Genomic DNA, 9,055 nt, shown 5'->3' on the forward strand with positions numbered 1-9,055 from the left:
TACCAGAGAGTGACCTTAGACCGTGTAACTCTTTGATTGTTTAATTGAAATCTTTATTTCGATCATGAAACATTTTCAGTAAGTGTTTTGGTAATAAATTGTCCACGGCTTTATACAAAATTGTTTGGAGTTCTACAATATCATGAAGTTTTGCTATTTTAGACTTAGCAAACAATAGATTGGTGTGTTCAAGATAACCGACATGATGAATTATTCTAATAGATCTTTTTTGCAGTTTGAATAGTGGATCTAGTGAACTTTTATAAGCATTACTCCAGATCTCTATGCAATATAAAGTTAAGTATGGTAAGACCATAACCTCACAAGCCAGTTTGATATTTGTGATTCACTCAAGGGAGTTCTTCACATTATCAATCTGAAACTTCACTTGGTAGATCCGTTCAGGAAAGGAGGGACTTGCTGTACAATACTTCGAGCTGATCGGAAGATGCGGCATTTTGTGCATGTTTGTTTTGACCAATCACGGCAATAGATGAAAATGTAGTCTTCAGTCTCGTCTTAGGGAAAGAAAAAAAAAAGCACAAACATCTTTACCAGATAAAAATGCACAAAGCACCTCTCACTGTTCAACATTCAACAAGGTAATGGTGAGTAATTCTGTGAGAACATAATTATATATATATATATATATATATATATATATATATATATATATATATATATAAAATTAATGTCCATTCGTCAATGCTAGGTTTGTATGTTTTCCCCCGGAGTCTGTGCTTCCTGGTTTCGTCACAGCTGCATGTCCCGCCTTAAACAACGCCGGATTGGTCTGACCTAGAAAAGGTCTGTTGCGAACGTATCAATGGGAGCAGTACAAGATGCATTCTTGTAGTATTTGTCAGCAAATACCGCAATAATTAAGATTGCCGGCATGGTTACTAAGACCATTGAACAGAACAGAATAGGGAGGGATTTGTTATCCAAAAACGCCCTCGGTGGAAATTAAATAATAATAATAATGATAATAATAATACATCAGATTTATATAGCGCTTTTCTAGACACTCAAAGACGCTTTTACAATGGAATGGAGACATTATTCATGCACTCACACATTCACACTGTCGTGGCGGCAAGTTACTTAAGTATCCACAGCTGCCCTGGGGCAGGCTGACGGAAGCGTGGCTGCCAGTGTGCGCCTACATTCGTACCTTCCATACACCAGTGTGAGTAGCACTGGAGGCAATGTGTGTGAAGTGTCTTGCCCAAGGACACAACAACACATGACTTTGGGAGAGCGGGGATTGAACAGCCGACCTTCTGGTTACTGAATGATCGTCTATACAACCTGAGCCATGGCTGCCACAAATCTGTGTGACCAACTAAAGATGCAAACAGGTAGGCCCCAAATGCAATGAGCCACTTTGAGTATCACAACAGAACCCGTGCGCGGCACGGAGGCTTATAAGCGAAGAGGAACTCTTAGTTACAGAGTACAAATTAAGAAGACAAGAGCCAAAGTCTCCAACAGAAACAACCATATATGTCTACAACGATTAATGTTGTAAATTAACTGTGTGGTGGCTCAACCTGCATGCTGGGAACAACATCATTAGCACCGTGCAATGTCACTCCTTAGTTCACCTTCCCAATATGGAATAGATCTTGCAATACATACAAAATTAACACAACAACTCCAATACCCTGTCTTCATACCCTGTCAGGAATCACTCTTCTTTCATCCAGAGATAAACTCCCACCTGAGTTGAGTGCAATAAGCAAACAATGACATCTGGAGCATACTCCAGAGACTTAATTCAAGGAAAGCTTCTTTGACACGACTGACATACTGGAATCTAGCCCAGCCTCTGCAAGGATCACAGTCCTTAAGACATAGTGAGAAGGATCACCTCAAATGAATGCCTTGCAAGTTGCCATATATATATTCCAATCGAGCACAAGTGACATGTAAACTGGAGTAGAGTAAACTCGGTCCACCACACATATAAACGTATTACCTCGATTGTTTCACAAACCGGAATTCTGACCTTAACCCGAATAGTGACTGCATGTAAACATAGTCATTGAAGTATTTTGTAATCATAATTATTTATTCTTGATTGTACTGACAAACATTTATATCTTTCCAGCTTTTCACATATTCTTATAAGACATGTCTTAAATGGCCAAAGGAAAAGAAAAAATATACAGACTGGCCTCAACATCACTTTTAGAGAAACAAATTAAAAAAGCAATATCCTCACCCTCCACTTGCTGAATCCTTCATGGTGACAAATAGATGTGGTGTGTGAGCATGATTTATGGGGTACCAAATGGAGCTATTTCCAGTGGTGGACAACTGCCCACAGGATACAGTTTACTGTCCACTAATTCCTCATGGCGAATGGGGGGGGGGGAGAATGACGGTGGAAGCTGTGCAGAATGGCTAATCAATACCATATTTATGTCTACTGTGTAGACAGCAAAGCTCACTTGCAAGCACAACAAGGTTTCCATCAACACACCCCAATCATCAAAACAACCCGATTTTTCCGAAAGTTGTGTGACATTGACCCAAGTAGTAAGGACGGCCCAATTTTTGACCCAACCGTTTTAATGTTTATACAACGTGTCCCCCCAAAAATGTATACACCTTTTAGCAGCTGATAACTAAATTGTTTGTTTGTTTTTACTTTGAAGAAGAGGAATTGTATTTTCAGCAAGGTGGGACACCCGCACATTACCATCACGATGTTACATCCTTCCTTGATGAGATCTTGCCAAACAGGTGGTTTGGATGGAGGGGTTTAGTTGAATACCTTCCACGTTCACCAGACCTCACACCACTAGACTTATTTTTATGGCAATACCTAAAAGACAAAGTTTACACTATGAGACCTGCAACAGTCACTGAATTGAAAGTAACCACTGAATGTGAATGCACGCAAATACCAAGGAAATTGTTTCATGATTTCTGCTATTTCATTATTTTGCTTTGTCTGCAGTGTCTGGACCAGAACGGACATCAGTTTGAGAGCTGGTGTTGACAAGAAAATTTTGTTTGTAAATTATTTTACAGGTTCAAAATAAAACAAATTATAATAAACACCTAGTTTACAATTATTTTAAGTGTGTATATGTTTTTGGGGACACCATGTATATCTGGCCTGACAGTTAAACCCCCCTATTGCACATGACCATGCAGTTGAATAGGACAGGAAAAAATAACAAACCAACAAAAACAAAAAAAACACTCTTAAGAACTCTGCAGAACATTGACTCCCACACAAGGGAAAATAAGCACCAATGAAACATAAAACATAAATGTTACGGGGGGAAAAAACGAAAACTACCTTTTATTCCCGAGTGACAACCATGGGTACAAAACAATCTAAGGCTAGCTAGAAGAAGCTAACGTAGGAGTCAACATCTCACTCATGGCTCCTTGTCAAACTACACCATCAGATTAATTCAAAATCACGGCACCAGTCATATTAAGTCACATAATATCAAAATCAGTTAGTTCTTTGTTCACAAAAACACAGACAACCGAACAAAACAGGCAAAAGAGCAAAAAACTATATACTGTATATCATATCAAGAAAACTGCTTGACGCAGGTCTGTCCAAACATCAGAGAAGTAGCTCTATTGTACGAGGCTCTCTTTCAGAGGTCAACAATATGCACTCTTACAGTCCATCCCAGAGCTACAGTACACTGTTTCAGTAATTTTATGATACTCATAATGTAATAACGATATGCCAACAACCGTTAAAAAAAATGTGCTCATGAAAATATTGTCGATAGATTTCTCCATCTGTACTACAATATTCCTAATTATGTTAAAATGTTCAATGACCATCTGAGAAAATGTAAAACGAGTTGAACAAGTCCAAAATGCTGAGATATATATATATATATATATATATATATATATATATATATATATATATATATATATATATATATAATTTATATTTCTTTTTTTAAGAACATCACTACCATATATAGCCACTTGTATTGAAGAATATCCGTTTCGACTAGCCATTTTCAAGGTGTAATGTTTAATGTTTAAACTTATTCACTTTATTTGCATGATGAATTTTTCATTTTCACCTTCTGTAACAATACACCTTGAAAATGACTGGCTAGTCAAAACGTCGGCTGGTCTTCAATATATACTGCAGCCTGTATGGTGCTGTTCTTGCTGTTGTATTTCTAAGTTCTGTACACTTCCGTATCGCGGTAAACTGTAAAATTTGTGTAAAAAATGTAAATAGAAACATAAAATGTAAAACGTATGTTGATTTCTCCGTAGCTGTTGCTCTCATTCCTTGTTCCGTGGCCCACACTGAGGAAAACATATAGTTTGGGTTTGAGATGTATCATTTGTGAACCCTGTCTTGTAACTTTTCTGATACACCTTATGTGTAATATAGTATGAGAGAAATGTGTATACAATAGTCCGAATACATAATTTCATCTCGTTAATGTTTTTGTAAGTTTAATATGCAAGAATACTTGTGATGTATTGCAGATGTTTTTTCTTCTAAAGAAATTACAAAAAGCCATCCTCAGTCAATTTTAGGGAGAGGAAAATTGACTTTGCATTCTAATTTCTAATGAGAAGGGAAGAGAACAGACTCCTACTTCGATAATGTACCGTTTCAAGAATCATACATAAGAGTTTCAATAATTTCCATCAAAGGATATATTTTTCGAGAAGCATTTTGTCTTACTAAATGGTTTTACAAAAAAAGTCCAATCATAGAAGCTAGTTTCCCTTTCATCCTGTTGTAAATTGCCATCCAAGCAAGGTTAGCAATAATGATAAGGCAGGCAGTTTTAGTCCTTAAATAAAAAAGAAGGAATTAATCAGCATGGATTCCATTAGTCGTCCCATTTTAGATCAGGTTCTCAGTCAGCAAAACGCCCAAATTAGTTATACTTGACCTTATCAAAAAAAGATTTCCGCCACACATTTACAACTTTTTATTGCACAAACAAGTCTCCACGCTATTACAGAAAAGTTGAGTATTGATGGGCAGTATGTGGGTTGAAATTAAAAAATGGCTGACACATGCTGATATTGAAATCATTGTTCCCAAGGATAGATTGAGTCAATGACTACAGGCAGAAATAACACTGTCAGATGTGATACTGAGTATATTTATTGGCAAAAAAAAGTTTGGATTGAAAAATACAAATTATAAAATAGATGGAAATGAGATCAGGCCATCTCAGGATAGCATATACGTATCCAAAGACAACTTGGAAAAAATAACCTTTGCTGGTCCTTTCTTGAGGTTGGCATGGCAGAAATCTGCACACCAGAAAGAACCACTAAACACCATCCCTTTACTTGAACCATCTTGAACCCTTACCTGTGTGATCAACTGATAATGTAACCTTGACAGCATTTTGCACTCCGGTGATGCAATTATGATGAAACTTCTGAAGTGGTGAATTAGTCATACAAATCATACAATTTGGGATTTGACAAAATTTTGGTAGAAAAATAAAGTACCTCATCATGCAAAGACCAACCTCAACAAGGGATTTAAAGAGACCAGCACTGCTCAAATTCACCTGTCAATCTCCTTTCACATTAGTGAACAAAGCTTGGTTGTAACGCCTTCGTATGATCAGATTTAAAAGCACTCATTGGCAAGAGAGGAGGTAATTACACGTTGCAGCATCGCCGAGTTAAAAATAAAAGCACTTCTGACACATCGGCAATCCAACATGTCCACCTCGCACATGTATATCATGTCATTTTTATCAAAGTGACTGTAGATGCTCTTGGGCAGAAAGTTGACGGATACATACTCAGCCATCAATGTGTCTCAAGACATCTTAAGTCATTACTTAAGACATATTTTTGAGACGTCTTGAGATGTCTACTAATGTTGAGACATGCCTATAAGATGTGTCTATACACATGTATTGAGACGTCTTGATAAATCAAGATGTCTATAAGACATGTCTATAGACTTGAGTCTTAAGATGCCTTAAGATGCCTCAAGATATTTTGAGACGTCTCAAGATTATCTTAAAATGTCTGTAGATGTCTTCACACGTCTGTAGATGTCTTCACACTTCTGAAGATGTCTTCACCCATATCTGAAGATGTCTTTGAACGTCTATAGATGTCTTCAAACGTCTGAAGATAACTTCAAACGTCTAAAGATGTATTTAACGGTATCACTTTTTTACTGTTCCTCTTTATATTTAACATTTTATTACCGGTACTTTTGTCAGTTAAGACCGTGTGTCACTGAGCAGCGAAGGCTTGCGAGGGTGCGCGCATTGCGAGTGATGGCTGCAAAACATTGGCAAGAGTGTTTGCCATAACCTTATCACCCATTTTTATACTTGCAAACCGTTTTTATAGTCGCAAATAATTTTTTTTAACATGTTCAAAATTTGATGGCGACAAGAAAAACTGAGCATAAAAATTGTTTCGGAAGGTCTGCCAAACGTCTTTGCGACGTTTTGCAGTCTTAAATGAAACCTGACGAAAACAAACTCTCGCTACGTGCGCGCACCCTCGCAAGCCTCAGTTGCTGAGTGAGACATGGGCTTAACTGACATAAGTAATAAATGTTTTAATTTAACTGATTAAGAGGAACAGTGAATATTGATACCATAAAATACATTTAATCCTCACACTAATGACTAATGTCAAAAAAGAATGAAAAGGCATGTTACACAGTATATACAGAATGCTAATGTTTGTTACCACTGAACATATTTGGTGAGCATACATTAATTTGCATCCTGCTAACTTGTAGTTGATAGTTTTCTTGTAATTACAGTATTTTGATTGAGGCAAAACCTAGAAATAAAGTTAACGATCGACACATTCAAATTTAACATTTATTTAATTGCAACATTTTCAACCGTTTGACAGGGTATGAACACAGAGAATCCAACAAGATGTTTTTTTTCTTCCCTTCCTTGTAACTGGACACGTTGAAAGCAAGGTGAAACCGGATCTAACCCTAAAAACTTTGATACGCATTCACAATAATAACAATAACAACGACAACGATAATAGCAACAACAATAATAATAATAATATATCTAACGAGAGTCAAAGCAAAAGTGCTTTATGTGTGTTTTGTCAAAAATATTAGCTAACTATGGTGCAAAAAAGTTTGATCAATGTGCAGAAAATAAAAATTAGTAAAAAATAAATATTTTAGACAAAAAACAGAGAGGACACATGAGTAACTAATATACAATATTATCAACTGCAAAAATATAAAATATTACACAAAATAGCTTAAAATACACAGTACAAAATAATACACATATAATGCATATAAGAAACAACAATCAAGTGCTGTCAACATCAGTTAAGACGATTGATCTTTCTCTGAATATTGCTCACACTACCCACACTTCACTGTAGCATAAGAAACAATCACTCAACAACAGTTACGTGTAGTGGCTTTTATAAAAAATATATGAACAAATACTTACTCTTATACTGATTCTTTAATCTTCACTGTATGTGAGCAGCAGAACACAAGAAATAATGAATCACTTTGTCAACAACAGTTCAGAATACTGGCATTTGTTTTGAGAAATACTTACTACTAGTACTGCATCTTCATACTTCACCGTAACTTTAAAATAACCTGTATATAACAACACACACGAAAAAAATAATTAATCACATCAGTTCAGCCTACTGGCACAAGTTACGAGTCATTTGAGTTTCTCAGAGAAAATAATATACAATATTATCAACTGCAAAAATATACAATATTACACAAAATAAACTACAGTGAAAATGCATACATATATTATATAAAAGAAACAACAATCACATACCGTCAACATCAGTTCAGATAACTGGCTTCTCTCAAATGTTACTCACACTCTCCACACTTCACTGTAACATAAGAAACAATCACTCAACAACAGTTACGTGTATTGGCTTTTATCAAAAATATATATAAACAAATACTCTTATACTGATTCTTTATTCTTCACTCTAACTTCAACCTTTAAGATATATGTGTGCAGCAGAACACAAGAAAAAAATTATCACTTTGTCAACAATTTTGAATATTGGCTTTTGTCATAACTGTATTGAGAAATACTTACTAGTACTGCATCTTCATACTTCACTGTAACTTAAAAATAGCATGTATAACACAACACCAAAAAATAATTACATCAGTTCAGCCTACTGGCACAAGTTAGAGTCATCCAAGTTGACCAGATTTATGGAATGTAAGCAGCACTGCTATTTTGTGAACACCAAAATAATTCAACAGTACTACACAACATCTTACTGAAACTGCTCCCTCACACACGCGCACAAGTACAACGTGAGATAAAACAACACCCGAAACATACATTTGTTTGAGGGTAACTCAAAGTAACACGATAGAAATGCTCTACTTTATATTGCAATAGCTATCGTTGTTAGCTAGCTATTAGCCAGAGGGGGCGGGTAGGAGAAAAACTTTTTGATTCCTTCGCTGCTGCCTCGGCTCGAAAACCACGTACGTAACCACAATAATTTAAATGTGTTCGTTTATAGCCCACGGCAAAGCGATAGAAATACTTACTTTTACACTGAACTAGCTGGGGGTGGGGAGTATGGAAGCCCAAAAGTGTCAAAATTCAATAAATAAAAAAGTAATTTTGAAATAAATATCCTTTAGATAAATAACAGGCAGTTATGCAATGTGGCCATTAAATTGTAAAATGTGTTAGTATTTTTATGAAAAGTGTTCATGCTATTCTTTAATATGTAACAAATTGTATTTTATTTTGATTAAATATTTCATAATGATTATTTTAACAACGTCATGCTTTTTTTTTTAATACAAATAACATTTAATTTATTTTCCAAGGTTTTATAAGATAAGAAAGTTTTTTTTTTTACAAAGTTTATTTCATGATGTCCTTTTCCACAATGGCCTTTCTATTACGTAATGGCGTTTTACAGCCGAATGACTTGACCTTGTCAATCAAATCACATGAGGCGGAGTCAGTTACGTGATTGGCTGAGCCCGTTATACAGACATGAGTAGCAGAATTTGCAGTATCGATTTATGCGTGGAGAGTTT

At 35.7% G+C, this 9,055-nt stretch overlaps 1 long non-coding RNA gene across 1 annotated transcript; it reads right to left on the reverse strand.

Annotated features, from left to right (window-relative positions):
- Nucleotides 1-6,922: 6,922 nt before the first annotated feature.
- On the reverse strand, nt 6,923-8,558 carry LOC147160398 (uncharacterized). The gene is made up of 4 exons (XR_015090371.1): nt 7,806-8,558; nt 7,566-7,609; nt 7,452-7,476; nt 6,923-7,374 (listed from the first exon to the last, which is right to left on the reverse strand). It is a non-coding gene; the product is annotated as an uncharacterized LOC147160398 (long non-coding RNA).
- Between the last annotated feature and the right edge of the window lie 497 nt (nt 8,559-9,055).

Source organism: Leptonotus elevatus, chromosome 16, assembly GCF_054856555.1.
Source record: "Leptonotus elevatus isolate MCC_2025b chromosome 16, RoL_Lele_1.0, whole genome shotgun sequence".
Taxonomy (NCBI): domain Eukaryota; kingdom Metazoa; phylum Chordata; class Actinopteri; order Syngnathiformes; family Syngnathidae; genus Leptonotus; species Leptonotus elevatus.